We start from the raw sequence: 18307 nt of genomic DNA on the forward strand, positions 1-18307 counted from the left end.
ATTTAAAGTGTTATTTAAAAAAATAAACTCTAAAACTAATTTGTTTTTCAGAAATATTGGTATAAGAAGGTAGCTACCATTACAAGAAATAGCTTATTTCCAAAAAGCGGTTTACCCTTCGGTTTCTTCTTTCGATACTTTCATATCTTATATTGTGTTTTACATGTATGTATATTTTTAGATAATCAAAAGAAACATTGTAAAGGAAAAAATAAAAAGAAGAGTCGAATATTGCTGAATGGTCAAAATGTATCCTTTACCTGGAATATTAATTTCAGATGTCAAACAAGATTGGGACAACACTAAAGTTGAACTCATAGACGATACAGGTGAGTGGTTTATTGTTCCTGTATCATTTCTTAAATCTGCAATCATTTTAAGGCTACATGAACCAGCAGATGTAGGTCCAGTCAAAGACATCCAAGCGCTCCCAGCAAATCTAAAAACACGCTGAGTTATATAAATCAATATATTGGATAATATATGATGAAATGGAATACTAGTTATTGTAGTAAAAGTAAAGGTATCCCGAGGTCTCCCTTAAAATCGCCAAAAAAAAACCCGATTTATTTTTATCAACTAACACCTTTCACACAAGTGGTTTGTTTTTAAAAAAAAGTTTACGAATTCACTTGATTCAAAAGCTTCTAGTGACATTAAGGATCAATATCTTTCTTTTTTTTTTAGAAAGTCATGCATTGTCAAGAGTAAAATTAAAGTTGTTAAGAAGCACCTGCTGCATAAACCACTTGCGTGTTAAAAATTCTATTTAATATGTAATGAAGAAAATTGGCTAAGCCAGGTAAAAAGATGCGTTAGAGATTATCGTGTTTCGTGGGAAATGATTTTTCCCACGAAGAAAATTTGTTAAGGTCCAAAAAATGTTAGTGATGAGGGGAGTATGCAGTTATCAGATTATGACAAATCAAGTTCACAGATATTGCACCATGGTTGCATAAATTATAATATTAAGAGCTCTTTAAACACCCCCATCCCTAAAGGATTATCTAGATTAAACACTTTTGGGGGAATAAGACTGGTTACAGTAGTCAAGACATTTTACTGATTTTATGGTGAAGCATTTTTGGTAGACCTCTCCGCCAAAATCAAAGAATATGAATTAGTGGGAGCAGAATAATATATACCTTATGTAAATAAAATTGTTTGATATCGAAACTAGCTGATAAATTGCTTACATTGTAAAGACACAATTATAAAATGCAGACCTTTGCTGCTGAAGGTAAACTTTATCATTGAAACTTGATGTTAATATCTGATTGTCATAAACTTACATGTATTATGCAGTCTTAATCTTATGTTACAATATAAATAAACCTTATCTTAAAACCATTGCAAATTTAATCTATCATATGTCATATTTTATTGTGTCAATGAAATGTGAGTGTGCAAATGTCGTTGAGCACCTTGGCAAGTGTCATAACCTTGCTTTACATTATTCCACGTAAATTAGAGGTTAACATGTGCAAGTACGGGTATGAGCAGGTAATCAAACTGGAACGATCTATTCATGAAACGGATCTTTCTTTTTTTGATAAACAACTTGTTTAAAAGTAAAAAAAAAACTATTTTTGTGAGATAACAAGCTCATGAACAAAATGTTAACTGGCATACAAACGGCCACTATGGTTACATAAAAGCGTCTCCATTTCAAGACCCTGGCCAGGTACGAGAAATTACTCCTGGAGTGGAACCAAATATTGAAATACAATACGTGACTGAAAATTCCTACTCAGCGGAATTCAGATTGGAAATGCAAGTTATTAAGGCATAATTATCCATATTCTTAATAGTAGCTGAGTTTGCATTAAAACTCTGTATTGAAATTAAACATCGTCTCTCTCTCTCTCTCTCTCTCTCTCTCTCTCTCTCTCTCTCTCTCTCTCTCTCTCTCTATATATATATCTCATAAAATTTAGAATTATTGCATTTCACTAAATGAATACAAACATTAATTCCAAGGTCGTTGATGTTTTGTTTGTGATATTAAATGTGGTGGCGCCTTCAAAATCCGCCCAATTCTCAGAGGAGCTGTTCCTTGTGCAGTTCGAAGCCAATATAAAATTGCCATAACACCCACTTTTACATTGCAATGTATCGTTTCTCTCGGCAGTGGAGCAATAGGAGTTCACATAGGATACCCGATGGTTGATGAGTATCTGTGGAAGATAATCAATTAATCCCATTAAAAATTATACATTTTTGAAAGAGGTGTAGTATATATATTATACACGAATATTGTAAATGGACCCTGTTTGTGCGTGTGGTTGTTTTTTTTAATTTAAAGTTTAACATTTACGATATAGAACCCATTCCGTTGGGTATTAAAATAAATGTGTATCTACATGTAAGAGAAAATTCGGATTGACATTAGTAGTCGGACTTTCTAGATACATTTTCCAGTAAAGCCATAAATAGCTGTACTGTCATTTATAGAAATTAATGCGCTGTCAATTAAATTAAAACGTGAAATACATGTGCCTAGGTACTATACAAAACCCTTACACAATATGATATCAATTCAACAGTATGCCGAATAGAATGCTTTACACATGATTCTGCATGAGTTTGAAATAAATCTCTATTCTAATTAATTACTTTTAAAATGTAATTAAATTAACTTTTAAAATGTACCTTCAAACTTTGATGTTACAGAGATTGCAAATTGCAAAGTAAAAATGACACTTAAATGGTCTATACATAGCACAGACTTTGACTTCATTTGAAAACAACCCTGGTATTCATAAACATTTAAATTACGTAATTATTACGGGCATATTCTTACATAACTTTAAACTGTCCTTGGGTTTCCCCTTTAAGTGCCCAAGGCATTCTTACACATATTTAGCTTCATACACATATTTAGCAGTTTCTAGAAGTAAAAAAAAACCAACAGCTGTTATTCATAACCATTCTCGAAAAGTCGATCTCTTGACTGATTGTTAATAAAGTTTATCATTTATTGAGATATGTTTGTTGATAAGTTTTAAAAAAAACAAAGTCATCGTCTAATGCATTTAAATAGTTAGGAGAGGGGTCCTTTATATTATTGTTTTGTTACAGATCTGATTAACTATAAAGTTTATTTGAGACAAGATGCATCTGTCAGGTAAACAACATTCGACGATGCAGTCACTTTATGACCGTGTCCTGTTATATTCAGTCTGTTATCGGCGACTGACAAGAACAATTGAGCTTCAAAGAATGTGGGCGCTTAAGATGTAGATTCGACAGGAATCTGGGCGCACAAGGAGAGTGAAAATTTCATCAATTAATTTTGAATATTTTTCGAATTATAACTGTTATTTGGTTTCTGTTGGATGTGGAATGAGTGGAAAAATATTTGAAATGCAAAAGGTTTTATTATAATATGGGTCTAAATATAGCAACAGGATGCAATTCGTGCAAAATCCTACTTATTTACAACTGTTTTTAAATGATTTTGTTGTCTCTGGGTCTTCTCTCCACAAATTTGAAACGTGTAAAGTTAACATATTTCAACATTTAAAATGTCGCTTTTTAAAAAAAGATGGAGAGATGACCCAGAGATGACTAATTATGTACGTTTTCAAATTATTTTTTGAGGGATAAAAAACAAAGTCCATTGATATGACAGTGTTGTTTCAAACAGCACTTTATAGAGCATATATTGACAAGTCTCGCATGGCTCAGTGGTTTCGTCCTGGATTAGTGAATACATACTTTCAGTGTTTTGGGTTCAAATCCAACTGGTGGTCTTTTTTTTTTTTTTTTTTTTAAATAGACTTTTTTGTTTTAAATGTTTGTTATTATAACATGATGTTGAATTATAATATACCGGTATATTTTAATTTGTTATTATTGATTTCTAGATCTGCTGTATGAACACTATAAAAAAAATTCTTTTGTTATTACTAGTTTTTTAGGATATACACAATATAACTTCATTAAAATATGTTTGCATTAAAATTTCCAACTAGTTATCGGTTTACCTCTCATTGCTATTTTTTGAAAGCTTTGTGAGGTTTTTTTTATAACCGGAATAGCCATGTACTTCGACTCTCAACATAATATATTTTTGTTGAAACCTGTACATAGCCTTTCGAGGTTATAGTCATTTAAATCCCAATTGATTCGTGTCGAGGATTCCTGCAAACTTACCATCTTGTGCGCTCACTTTCTTTACAAACCAAGTCCACATTAATAAAACGTGGTGTTTGTTTACAAGTGCAATTAGAAACAAAATGTTTCATTTACAAGCATATGGTTGTTAAGTTTTGCTTGCAGTACTATTTAGAAAAATCAATTCCAAAGTTGTACTAAAATGTATTTCCAAAATAAGGTTGTCATCGCATAATCTGATTACTGCAACGAATCGACATAAAAATATACCAAGAGACATAGGATTTCCTAAAACTTGTATTACAGACATTGAAAACGAATATCATTTTTATACTCGTTTGCCCATTGTATTTTAGCATTACGATCAATGGTACCTAATGAAAAATTATTATTAATGTAAACCATCCATGTACAATTAATTAGTTACTAAGTGTTGACTGTGTAATTTTGGAAAGTTCATTTATTAGTCAGCCCGCGGGCTGACTAATAAAGTTGGGCTGAAACTGCAAATGCGCTTGCGTAAATTGGAATTATGGGAAGGAATTAGACAGTCCGTGTTTGAGAAATTCGAATTGAAACTGATCAGTTTCTAGGTCAAACTGCGCAACACGCGTCACGCTTCTGTAATGGAAGACGTATGCAGCCCTAGTTTGGGGTCCGCATACGTTTATTTTTGGGAGGATATGACGAGGGGCCTATATATCAGAGAGCAGTCTTTGCACAGTTGCAATTTAAAAATACGACATGCACAGTTGCTGTAGATAACTTTAAAGCTACACGCTTGTCTCCTCACATACAGTTATTAAATAAGTATGCAGACTAATTGTGCACCCGCCCGTTATAATTGCTCTGGAAACTATATATAATTTATGTAATTCAACAGATAGTCAGTGTATTCATTTTTTACCAGAAAATTAATATTCTATTGGCTGACTTTTTTAGCTTTTTAAAATGCTAACCTTGTAAAGCCATTACTCTCAGAATGGTTTAAAAACAGTTATTTGTACATGTATTTTTCAGTAACCTGTACGTCATTCTCCAAATATAAATTCTGTAAACAAATTAGTTTGTGTGTACGTATGTGAGAAGATTTGTAAGAACTGGCCACCCATTTTTGCCTGTATTATTCATCATTATAACTGCTATAAGACGTATGTCTTTTGCAATTAAGAAATTGAGATGTTAATTGTTTGCAAGCTTTTAAAAACAAGAGCTGGTCACTCGTTTCTTTATAGTTAAAACAAAGGAACCGGGTTCCAACCATTCCCTCCAATGTGAAAATGGTTATTTTCTTATTGAGAAATTAAATTGAATTTATAAGAAGCCCCCTCCCTCATATACACACAACACACACACACTTCTTTGGGAGCCAAAAAAACCCTAACACCCCCCCCCCCCACCCACCCACCCCCTGCGTGCCCCCAAGCATTAGAATTTTGAAGACTGCTGAAAAACTGTTTTCCTTTCTTTTATTTTCTTCTCATGATTTCTGAGAAGTACATGTATGTTCCCTCCCTTTAAAAAAAATGCTGCGAGCCTTTACTTTTTTTTCAGCATACAATGTATATAATGGTGTGGATTTTGAAGTTTGAAGTTGTCAGACTATATCAGAATATCATGATAGCGCAATCGTTGTAAATCCGAAATTACACGCAAGTCGCTGTCTTATTAGAAAGCTGAGATATGTGTACCTCTAACATACATGTACATGTAAGTCTGTTTGTGCCACTGTGTTTTTTTTATTGTCAGACACTCAATATTGCTAAATAGAACAGATACTAAAATCAAAGTACTGAAGAACTGACGGGAGTTGATTTTGTCGATGTTTATTTATTTTAAAATCAATGATATGTTATTTTGCATGACAAGTAAATGTAGTTTCTAATTTGAATTACGAATATATTTTTATAATATGAATTTTTGGACTTTTTCGACAAGAATGTCGAGAAACCCCCATATGAATCATGTTAAATAATATTTAAAGATAAAATTAATTCAATCAAACTATGTATCAGTAATAGAAATACTTCTCGAAAATTGTGTAGATCCAAGCAATATTGAACTCTAGTCTCGTTCAACCAAACGTTCGGCTGACACCGTAAATCTCCGACAAGGATATGCGGAGACAGCCGAGCGTCGAGTTGAACGAGACTATAGTGAACTCTGTCGTAGGAATACATACGACTACAACAAATATTTAAATTGTTCGTACCATTTAAAATCTGACTTTTTTCAAGGTATTTATAAATAAGTTTCCTTGAAAACAATGCTTTAGCATACATTACATCGAATTTATCAATTATTTTCAAGAACTAAGTCTTGTCAGCAGCAATGATTTGTGCTAAGGTCCAAACACTGTTTCACTTTCGGTTTGTCTGAGTAACTGCATAGGAGAGTCATCTTCTATGACAGTGTGGCCTATTTAGCAAGGCGAGCATATTGCAAAAAAGGGAGTGTAATCGAGCGCATCATCAAGCATGTACCTTTAGGGGGAGGACACAATCCTAAAATAAGGCTTAGCGAAGGGGCTCCACGAGGCAAGCTGATAAATAACCTGAAGATAACACAGACATCGTTTTGTTCAAACAGATGTAATATTTATATGTAACAGGGTAAAACGGCAGGCGAATTCATAGTTCTGCCTATTATTTCATACATGTATGCTTTCGCTGCTCTATCCTCCCCTCTCGCCAAACATGAAAACTAGTATATAATACAGTTTCCTTCGTAGAAATTTGACCCCGGGTCAATATTCTGTGGGGGTCTCTTTTAGTCGTACACTAGTACTAGACACATGTACATGTAACTACATGTATACCAATGCAAAGGTTGCATTTTTGCATCCGCTTAAGGTACAATATCGAAAAATTAATGGATGGTCTATAAGGCATTTTCTTATAGAGTATATAACAACTTCTAAGGCTTTTTGTTTCTTTTCCTTTTTCTTTAACTTGGGGTTTGGGGGAGGGGCGGGTAGGTATAAAAACCCGATAGCTAAGATATTTGCTAGCAATTAATATATAAGTCCAAGAAGAAAAGGTTAATTCCTATTTGAAACACATTACTCCTACACAGAATGAATAGAAATTCCTACCGTAAACATATTTATTTCCTATAGGAATTAAAATTCTTATATAATTTGAGTAAAATTCATTCGGAAAATGTATTTTCTATTTGAAAACTTATTTTCAACATTAAATTCCCTTAGAAAATATCATTATCTCATTTGAATTAAAATTCTTTTATGTATAGAAAGTTTACAAAATCCTACAGCAAAATTTTCTCCTTGGGAATAATTTTCAATGAGTTTTTAATTTCTACAGGTGAAGACCTGCATTAACAAAACGTGAACAAACAACATTTCAATGCAAAATGCATCAATTATTACGTCCCGCTATTTTTCACCTTAGAAACATGTACCAGATAGATACAAAAAGCCCACATTCACATGCACCTGAGTACCATTGATAGCCTTTAAATTGACATTATGATAATGATCAGAGAATCTCATGTTTGCATTTTAAGCTTAAGGTATCCGATCCATATTAGGACCAAATTTTTCCAACCTTGAATATCCATCAAGTATTTAATACTTTGATTTAAAGTATTTAAAGCATTTAAGAGTAGAAAAAGATTCACCGAGAGAAATTTTCAAAAATGTTATTATCCAGGCAGTAATTATATAGTTAATGAAGATTGCATTGAGGTATGTGGAGACAAGCACATTTTTTTAAAATAAAAGAGTAATTACTAGGAATATAAAAAATGCTTTGGTTGAAAGATGTATTTTATCATTAGAAATACAAAAACTATTGAAAATAAATTTAATACCGTGTAGATTTTTTAAGAATTAAAGGGGGACAACTCTTCAAAAAAGGACAAGGTCATTAATTACACATTCCACTCTTACATATTCTTACAAAAAAAAACACATCAAAAGACATGTAAAATTTCGACGATTAAACCGGTTTTTTTAGTATCTATTCTATTTAGCATTAGTGAGTGTCTGACAATAAAAAAACACAGTGGCACCAACAGACTTGCATGCATGTTAGAGGTACACATATCTCAGCTTCCTAATAAAACAGCGACTTGCGTGTAATTTTGGATTTACTACGATATCGCTATCATGATATATATAGACTGATAACTTCAAACTAAATAAATTTTCACTACATGGCCCCGCCCTAATTAATACCCTGACCTAGGGGTCATAGTTTTAAAATTTTGGTGGAGGGTCTCATGACCATCAGAATCATGCATTCAGTTTCTTTCCCACTACAGTTGAAGTGGAGAAGAAGATTATATAAGATGTAATACACTTTTACTACATGTAATTGGTCATATTGGCCTCGCCCTGGGTCTTGAATCAGGGGTCATTTGTTTCACAAATTTGGTAGAGGGATTTACGGACATCATAACTACGCATTTTGTTTTTCTCGAATGTATATCGGAGTGGAAAAGAAGAATTTCTAATATTCTATACATTTTCATAAAATGGCCATAATGGCACCGCCCCAAAACGCTTGAACCCCTGATCCAGGGGACACGAGTTTCATAATTGTGGCAGAGGGCTTCATAGACCATATATATTTTTTTTTAACTCACCTGAACCTTAGATACAATTGAGCTTTTCTGACCACCTGTTGTGAGCATCTATCCATCCGTCTGTTTTTCTGTTTGTCTTCAAACTTTTAAATTTTTTACTTCCTCTCTATAACCACTATGCTAAATTCAATAAATCTAGGTACATAGCATCCTTAAGGGAAGGGAATTTTCTATTAGTAGAAAGTTAATATGTTGCATGTTGACATAATTATCTCGAATGTCAACATATTTATCTTGCATGTCGACGTATTTAATAGAAAAATAACTTGCACACAAAATGCAGAGATATGCTACCTTAGATTCGATATTGTTCATGAATTATACTTTCATTGACCATTTTCCCCTACTACACAAGCATTCTGAGAGTATTGCATAAGCAATATACGCCCCCTACCGGTTTGTGGAAATTCTGAAAACAATGCACTGTTATGCAGAATATCGAACCCGAACATTAAAAAATTGGAATATAAAAAATTAATTTTCTCGAAAATATATTATTAATAACCAGACAAAACTTGATCTGTAGTTTGACATTTTGAAGCTGTTCTGCAAATTTCATATTATTCCTCAAATGCATAAAGAAAAAAAGTGTGGAAAACTGAAGTGGGACAGACAGACGGACGGACAGAAAGAGGGACGGACAGACGGACTGACGGACGCAGAGGAAAGCTATAGTCCCCTCCGGTGAAAACCGGTAGGGGACTAAAAACTACTGGGTATGCAAGTACATCACCCAAAATTAATGATGAAACCAAAATTATATAAAGTTCACTCCACTGTTAGGCATTATAACCATGCTGAAGTTAGCAGCCACAAACAGCAGCCATTAAGCCACTAGAGCTAACGGCCAGTAAGGAAAGTCATCAATGTACTGAGAGTACTCAAACAGAAAATATATTTTACTCTATCTTCGGTATACTTTAATTATTATCAAGGTGAAAAATGCATCAATAATTTGTAGGAACATTGACAACTTCGGAGGCAGTAAATATCGCTTGGATACGAGATATAAATGTGTCTTGTGATCAAAATCAAGGGAGATATCAACCCCTCGGAACCACCTGGTGAGACCCATACAGCTCAAATTTGAGAACTGGAAATAATAGCCATATATGTATCATGCGCTGCCCTGGAATTCGTTTGATGTACACTTTTAAGAAAAGGGAGATATCGGCCCACCATTTGCCACAATATCGTTGTGAAAAGATTTTAAAAAATGACAAAGTTCTAGTGAACTAAATTGACACATTTAGATTAATAGAAGCCCTCAGACGCTTGTTATAAATATTTAGAAAGGTCTGCTACTTAACATGTGTGTATTTAGGGTTCGTGTGATCAAAATCAAGAGGTATATAAACCCCTAAAATGAGCCTGAACCCCTTATCAACTCTTTTAGAAGTAATCTCTTTTTATTAGTCCCCTACCGGTTTTCACCGGAGGTGACTATAGCTTTCCTCTGTGTCCGCCAGTCCGTCTGTCCGTCCGTCTGTCTGTCCCACTTCAGTTTCCACACTTTTTTTCTTTATGCGTTTGAGGAATAATATGAATTTTGCTGAACAGCTTCAAAATGTCAAACTACAGATTAAGTTTATACTTTGTAGTTCTGGTTGACATATTTTCGAGAAAATTATTTTTTTATATTCCATTTTTTATGTTCGGGTTCGATATTCTGCATAACAGTGATTCCACAAAGCGGTAGGGGACGTGTGTTGCTTATACAATACTCCCAGAATGCTTGTTATATTTGATCAGTGTTTATTATCCATTTAAGATTTACTATTATATAATAGTCAGGTTCTCTTCACACAATTGCTTAAACAAATAAAGTCTATTCATGATCACAAATACAACATTACAACAAATGTTTAGAATATCGATGTTTTAATTACGTACTAACGTAAAATGATTCGTTTTTCTTTTTTTCAAAATTCGGAATGGCTTTGCAACAGTAGCAACACCTGCACAGATTTATAAACACACGCGTGCAGACCTGGCAATTTGTTACCGATGCAACCGTAAAATCGCGATAAAATAAAGTTTAGCAAGCTTTGCATACATTTTGTAAATCAAATATCGTTTTTAAATAATAAAGCTATATTAAATGGTGTTAAGAATTCACGGTAAAGTATCAAGTACAGTTCAACAGATTTATAACTTCAAAATCAGCTGAACAGAGTGGAAATTCAACTAACACGGTCGAAATATTTAGAAACAGTGTTTTAATATAAACCAGTGAGAGGGTATAATTGAGTGAGTTACATGTATTGTAATAAAACCCTCGCCCGCCCCCCTTCCCGTCAATACAACATTTATTCACAGAGACACACTGTCAGGCATTGTTTACAAATCAATATTTAAGGTTTACTACAAATCTGTCCTGGTATAAAAATGTATGAATTTAAAAACCGCTTGTGTATGCATATTCATTTGCATATTTTAAACATTGTAAACTAAATGTCCGGAGCCCAAAGTATTTGGTTACCATGCAGTACGTAAATTATTCAAACCGCGTACTTGGGCACCCCGTTCTGCAAAGTTCGTTGCTCGTTCCATCCAATCTGATTCGCTACATCGAATTTGTCAGAGCGGATCAAAGATCTTATTTCAATCAGATTGGAGTTCCATCTAAACTAAACTCGCTTCAAATTTTCCATTTTATTTATCAACTTTTTAGTATTAACCTAAGATGTCCGATCCAAGATATCTGCCAGCGATGCATGATCAACTCATTTTACACTTCTCGCCATGACATTAATTCTTGGTTGTCCAATTCTGAAAAGTTCTATCCCACCAGAGGTCGCGCTTCGCAAGCAAACTAAAATCGTCCATTCAAGAAACAAATTGCCTTTTTCTTTTCTTTTTTATTATTAAACGTCGGTCAAATCATAAATTATAGTGTACTCTAAGTAAGTTCCAAGTAAATATATTTACTATTTACGTAATCATTCAATATTGTTTCACTGCAAGCCTTTATTTTGATGCGAACTCCCACTGACGTGCATCCGCCAAAGCGTGTTCACCGCCTTACTTTCATATTTGCTATTTCGGACTGGTTTATCGAAAATGAAAGTGTTTTTTTTTTCAATTTTAGAATAATTACCTATCGGTTAAAATTTACTTATAACTTGTGGACATCATATCACATGGGTTGAAATACCAAAAGTAGCAGTTACTCTGGTGCAGACGTCGACATTTTTTTTATTTGCAAAATGTCTTAATCCAAAGTATACATGTAGAAAGGGAAAAATGTTTTTAAAATGATATATAAAATGTTATTATACTTTCATGTTAAATACTGAAATCTGATTGGTTAAGACACAGTTGACAATCCGTTCTATTACCCTCAGCGTTAGCAACACACATAGCAACGGGTAACACAACAAATTGTCACTTGCGCGTAAATTATGCGCGTACGGTTCGGTGTAGAATTCACGTCATTTCTATATGAAAGCAGTAAACAATTCTCTAATATTATGACATTTAGTATGATAAAATAAATAGTGCCTTTTTGGGAGGATAACAGTTGAAATTGACACCCCTCGAAAACCATTGTTAACCTCCGCTTCGCGTCGGTTGACAATGGTTTCCTCGGGTTGTCAATTTCAACTGTTACCCTCCCAAACAGGCGCTATTATATAATACCACGAACTGTTGTTAAGGTAAACGTTGTGGCTCATGAGATTCTTGTTTTAATTTTTTATCGGTGTAAAGAAGGTTTTATAATATATATATATATATTTTTTTATTTCGCCCTTTTATTTTGTTTCTTTATTTGCCCCGCTAATGATACCAAGAGGTCGATATGGTCATAAATTTCACAGTTCATCCTAGAGATGCTTCAAACCAAGATACATTTGTAGGTACAAGTAACAACAAGCTTTTGGTTTTCAAAAAAAAAAGTTATAAATTAAGGATTTGTAAACGAATGATAAAGCACGACGACGGACGAATACTGATACATATACATCTAGCATTGGTCATCTCAGTGATTAAGCTGATCTTTCAGGTATTTCGAGATTTTTCGCATGCGTCATCTTACAGGGAAAATTAGAAGTACTGGACTAAACAATCAGCTTTTTTTCGTCAGATTTTTTTTAACTTGTCACATTCTAAGTTTCTAAATGACCTAAAGTGTAAATATTTACCGAAATTCTGTTTGTTAAATCAATTACTTGTGTGTTAATGTTAGTTTCTGTGGGTTTTTGTAGATATAAAGAAGCAACTTTTGCAATCAAAATCCTAACAATTCATACCATTTTAATGATGTAAAACACCTGATTTCTGAAAGCTGGGAATATAACTAAGCATTTTTTTTAGTTAGGTGTACTTTTGCATGTCGAGCTTGTGCGGTCGACGTTCTCAGTGGCATGTACATGTACATGGATAGTCAATTTACAGGATTAGATAAAATTAAATTCCAGAAACCTTTGTGTGCTTAGACATGACACGCCAGCTGACCTAGCTTTGTTTAATGTGTAAAAATGGTCACCCATACCCCGTTAATACTTTTTTACAACTTGATGGAGATTTAAATTAGATATGTCGTGACATTAGTTTTATTGACAGAAAATTTTAGTGTATAAAGTATCCCAACCTTTTCATGTTCACCGAAACTATTGATTGCTCTTCCCTTTAATTTTCAAGGGTGACCTAGAAACAGTTTTTAACCGGGTTTTCCAACGGAAAAATCCGGTTATTAAAATGGTGAAAATGGCGGGCGGGCGGGTGGCTGCCAAAATGGTACCCTCATTGTACGGATAACTCCCCCTACAGTTTTCAAGATAGGAAGTTGTTCTTTTGCAGATCAATTGTACATATATCAGAGGTGTGCATATTGCTAGGATTTTGATTTCTGATTATTTATGAAAAAATACCAGCTTTTGAACTTAGTCATTTTTTGGCAAAATATTGGATATAGGGTACCCTCATTGTACGGATAACTCCTCCTACAGTTTTCAAGATAAGAAGTTGTTCTTTTACAAATCAATTGTACTTATATTAGAGGTGTGCATATTGCTAGAATTTAGATTTCCGATAATTTATGAAAAAAATACCAGCTTTTGAACTTAGTCATTTTTTGGCAAAATATTGCATATAGGGTACTCCATTTCACTGGATACGGGTTAACATGGATTATGCATACAGTTCACATAAATGAAAACCCGGTTTGCTGTCACATTGACAGCTTTTCATTTCTTGTTTGTTGTTCCGATTGAGAAATACCTCTAACGATTGCATTTAACCGAAATCTGTTTTTAAAATTTCATTTCTGTATTAACTTTTTAACCGAGTCAATTGAGCCGTTTCAGAGTGACTTCAATTCTTTATTCTTTCAGCAAATCGATATAATAGCATAGAAAATTGCATATGCACAGTTCATTCAATGAAATTCTCAGCAAATAAAAACATGAAGTAAATGAGTACGATATCATTGTATGCATACTATAGTAGGTCAAAACGATTGGACACACATTAAAATATTCTACCAAATTAACTGCAAAACATCTGAATATTTTGTCACATGGGTCAGCATCCCTTTTTTTTCATAGTGTAAAATTTAATGCAATCTGCCAAGTGTCAAAGTCGGCGATTCTCGAAAAAGTCAAATATCGGGACAGAACTATATTTACACCGAAAACACACTACAGAGAAAACTAATATAAACAAATTAAATCGATTGTTTTGTTTATGTATTTAAAAACATCTAAACCTCTATCATACGGACCTTGAGGCTGAATTTGGTTCAAACCAAACAATATACTGTATAGAATACTTAGTAGAAAAAAGATGGTAGTTCTCTAAATCAAATAAAAACTTGTTGCAGTCTTTGTGAAACTGAGGTATGAGTAACCAAATAGTCGGCTTATTTTTCTAAAGAAAAGTCTTGTCATTGATATTACACCTCTAATTTGTAACCCCTGTTCAAGGTAAGTCCCAGTTTTGTCTCGAAATAACTCCCATCTTTTTTACATAACAAATCTTTAGCTCATATAGATTTAACCAGAAAGTCAATAAAAATGTCTGGATTTCTTTCGAGATTTAATTTATTTGCCTTCCAATGACCCGACTTTTGGTTATTGTTTGTTATGCTGCCTTTTAGACTATGAAAACCCCGCTAAGCCTCATATCAGGCATTATTGCTGAATTTTTAAAAATCAGCCGGTATTACAGGTGAGGGAAATAATGACCGAATAAAAGAATTCGGGGAAATGATTTCTACTACACAGTTTACTCATTCAGAGGAACCGACGGTGCCGACACATGATAACTTAATAAAGGTTTTGTGTAGTGTTGAGGATTTGTCGTTTACCGACATAATGGGTTGGTCTGACCCCAAGATGCACACACCAGACAAAAAAATTTAGCCAGAGCACCCACTATCTGGAACTGGCAAGATTATTTGAGGCAAATAAGTGAAATTCCATATCGCTTTCAAAAAATGAATTCGTATTAGTGTCATGTAATATTTTGAATTTACTGGGAGGGTGTAAATACAAAATTAAAATTACAGTGTACAACATGGCGTAAATTTTGTAGATTTCTGTAAATAATAATCTACAACATTGCATTATGCAGGCACGTTTGTTATAGCGCACTTTGAAAAATTACGCTCTGATTTGGTCACAAATTTAACGCACTTTGAAATTTTTTTTCAAAGTGCGCAATTTTTTTCAAAATGCGTTGCCTCAAATGTAGCATCAAGGGGGACAGCACACATTTTTTTTTAAAAAAACATTTTAAATTATCATGGATTCACACCTTTTTGGGGGGCGCATTTATGAAATTGTCGTGAAAAGCAGGAAAATAACAGAGAATTCTAAGTTACATTAGGTATACCCCCCCCCCCCCCCCCACACACATTATTAGGATTTTTATGATTTAATCCCCCCCTCCCCCCGTTTTTATTTATTCGGGGTTTTTTCACTTTGCTGTCAATAATTTTTTGGATGAGTCTCCCCACCCCCACCCAACTTTCAAAAATGCAGCTACGTACCTGACTATGGCATGCTTTGTTATCAATTCCATATTCATTTCATTCAAAAATATATATTCTTCCTACATTGTTAATTTTACATGATAAGTAGTGACAACAATTTTTCAAAAAAATTAAAGAAATAAGATTTAGGTTTAACAGGATATGATACGTCAAATGAAAGTCATGAAATTATGTAGAAAAACGTGGAAAAACGTTTAAAGTATTAATTTGTTCTATTTTGTCAACAACTTCTGGACTGAACACTTTATTTCTTTTCAATTGAATTAATTCATTATTGGACAGTTCGAAAGGATCTGTTTGTTGATATATAATTCTAGACCTACCTTACTTTTAAATGATACAATACAATGTACTTTTAAATAAAAAGACATTTGATCATCCTAAAGATAGTATACAAATCAAAGACAATTTGTTCTAGATCTACCAATTTATATGATAAAAAATCAATTAAAATCCACTGAAAGTATGTTCATGGGTATATGCTTCTTGTCAAGTAAATATTATTTGTTAGAATATTTAACTGAATATACAATGTACTCCATACATGTTAAAAGGATCCGGACGGTTGATTGCTACTGCATGTAAAATCAACAAGAGCAGTATAGGTTATGAATTCTAAAAGATGATGAAGTGTAACAACCTGAAACACCCCTTATTTAACTAACGTGAATAACCTGTTGAATAGTCCTTTTTTACACTGCAAAACCGTCCAAAAGATGTTTCTAATTTAATGATGTGTCAATGAAAGATGTGTCATTTCTTCCACAAGTTTTTCTTTAGGACAAATATGTATGACGTTAACGAGATACAGGTATTTGATAGGAATTGAAAGTAACGTTTGAATTGAAAAACTAAATCATTTTTGTCCTCGAATTCCATACTACATGTAGTAAAACCTTGTTTAACAAAGCTACCTCTCGGATATGCAATAGTCGACACTTAGCTGACTGTAAATTTGTTTTTGAAAAGAGATTGCTTAGAGAGTGTTTGTTTGATGCACCGTTTATCATATGAATAAGTAAGTTGTTTTCAATTGCAACTTTTGCGACAGCAATAATGCAAGGAAACGTTTCAAAGAATAAACATGACGACCATTGCTTTAGAATTGGTTAATTTGTTTAAGTTTGTTTTAAGTTAACTTTTCCATGACATTAAGGGTGTTCTTAAAGATTTGAATATGTCCTTGCAATGACCTCAAAACATGTGTCATGCGAACATGGCGGCCAAAATCAGGTTGCATTTTTAGATGCATTTGATAAATAGGTTTTCGAAAAATTTAAGAAGTGAATCTTAATACTATAGCATGCATATATATATTTTTTAAATACTAGTAAATTCAGCAATACTTAAATTGCGTACTTGTAAATACTGTGTCTTTCTATGTCAAATTAAAACGCCGTAAAATGCTGCACACAACTTTAAATAATAATCACCTCCATAACCTGTTACAATGTAAAAGACTCTTAAAATTTGAATCACGATCCTCGAGTGTTCGGGGGAACTTTTGAAGAAGTATCACCAAGAATGTTTAATTGTGCAGGAATAATGATCAGGTTTCCGTTAGTTAAATAACGAGCATTGTACAAATTTGCTATCGGTGCGCGCGCTTAAATGCTTTAAAAGATAAAATGGATTTTGTTCTTTGATGGAATGAAATAGGATAGTTTCGGTTTTAAGTATTGCATATCTTGCTTCCAAAGTTAAGATGGCTGAAAGTGCATACGTGAATGCAAGTTGATTTCAGTAAGAAATTTTGCTACAGACATTGTCCCCCGATTACGAACATTCAGTTGCGTTTATTTTAGAGAAAAGTTACACATCATTGCAAAAGTTTTTTTTTTAAAAGTTTTATTTTGAAATCTATGCTATTTATGTTAGTTTTTATTTGGGAAAACATTTTGCAAAAAATTTAGGAAATCACGAGGAAAAAGTGTAAAAAGTTTCTTTTTCATTTGCTGCACACTTTTTAAACTGAAAGTTATCAATTTTTACAACAACAACAAAAAACAAAGAGAATTCTTTTTTAGATATTACTAATCTAAAGTTAAAAGGTTGACATGATATGTGTTCACTTATTTTCACTTCAAAGTTAAAAGTATTACGAAATTCCGGTCCGCAAGCAATAGTGTTTAACTTTTCGAAAATATATTTAAAAAAAAAACATATAGATTAAAAAAAACAAACATACCTCTGTTTCATCTACAGCCGTCCACGAAAGCAATCCTCCCCGAAAACCACTCGGTAAAACGTAAGGAATAAATGCAAAAAAGAATAGTATAAGCCAAATATACATATTGGTTTATGTCATGTTCAGAGATGGCACGCCATTTGTTCCTTTACTGGACGAGTCTGCGTTTAAACTGAAGTTCTTTAAAGAGTTTTACTTCCTGGTTAAATATTTCCGGAGAATCCTATAGTAAGAAAAGGATTAGATATTTATCCAAACAGCATACATAGCCTAGTAGTGCGCATGTACCCGTTTACAAATTGTATGCAAATATTGCATAACAATGCAAAAATATGCAAAAGTCTTGACCATCAGATAATGTTTTGTAGCTATCGATTGTTTCAGTATTAATTTTG

The 18307-nt window shown here is 33.2% G+C and overlaps 1 long non-coding RNA gene across 1 annotated transcript; it reads right to left on the reverse strand.

Annotated features, from left to right (window-relative positions):
- Nucleotides 1-291: 291 nt before the first annotated feature.
- LOC105341795 (uncharacterized) lies at nt 292-18077 on the reverse strand. The gene is made up of 3 exons (XR_010713866.1): nt 17913-18077; nt 1969-2177; nt 292-439 (listed from the first exon to the last, which is right to left on the reverse strand). It is a non-coding gene; the product is annotated as an uncharacterized lncRNA (long non-coding RNA).
- Between the last annotated feature and the right edge of the window lie 230 nt (nt 18078-18307).

The sequence above is a fragment of the Magallana gigas genome, chromosome 5 (assembly GCF_963853765.1).
Source record: "Magallana gigas chromosome 5, xbMagGiga1.1, whole genome shotgun sequence".
Taxonomy (NCBI): Eukaryota; Metazoa; Mollusca; class Bivalvia; order Ostreida; family Ostreidae; genus Magallana; species Magallana gigas.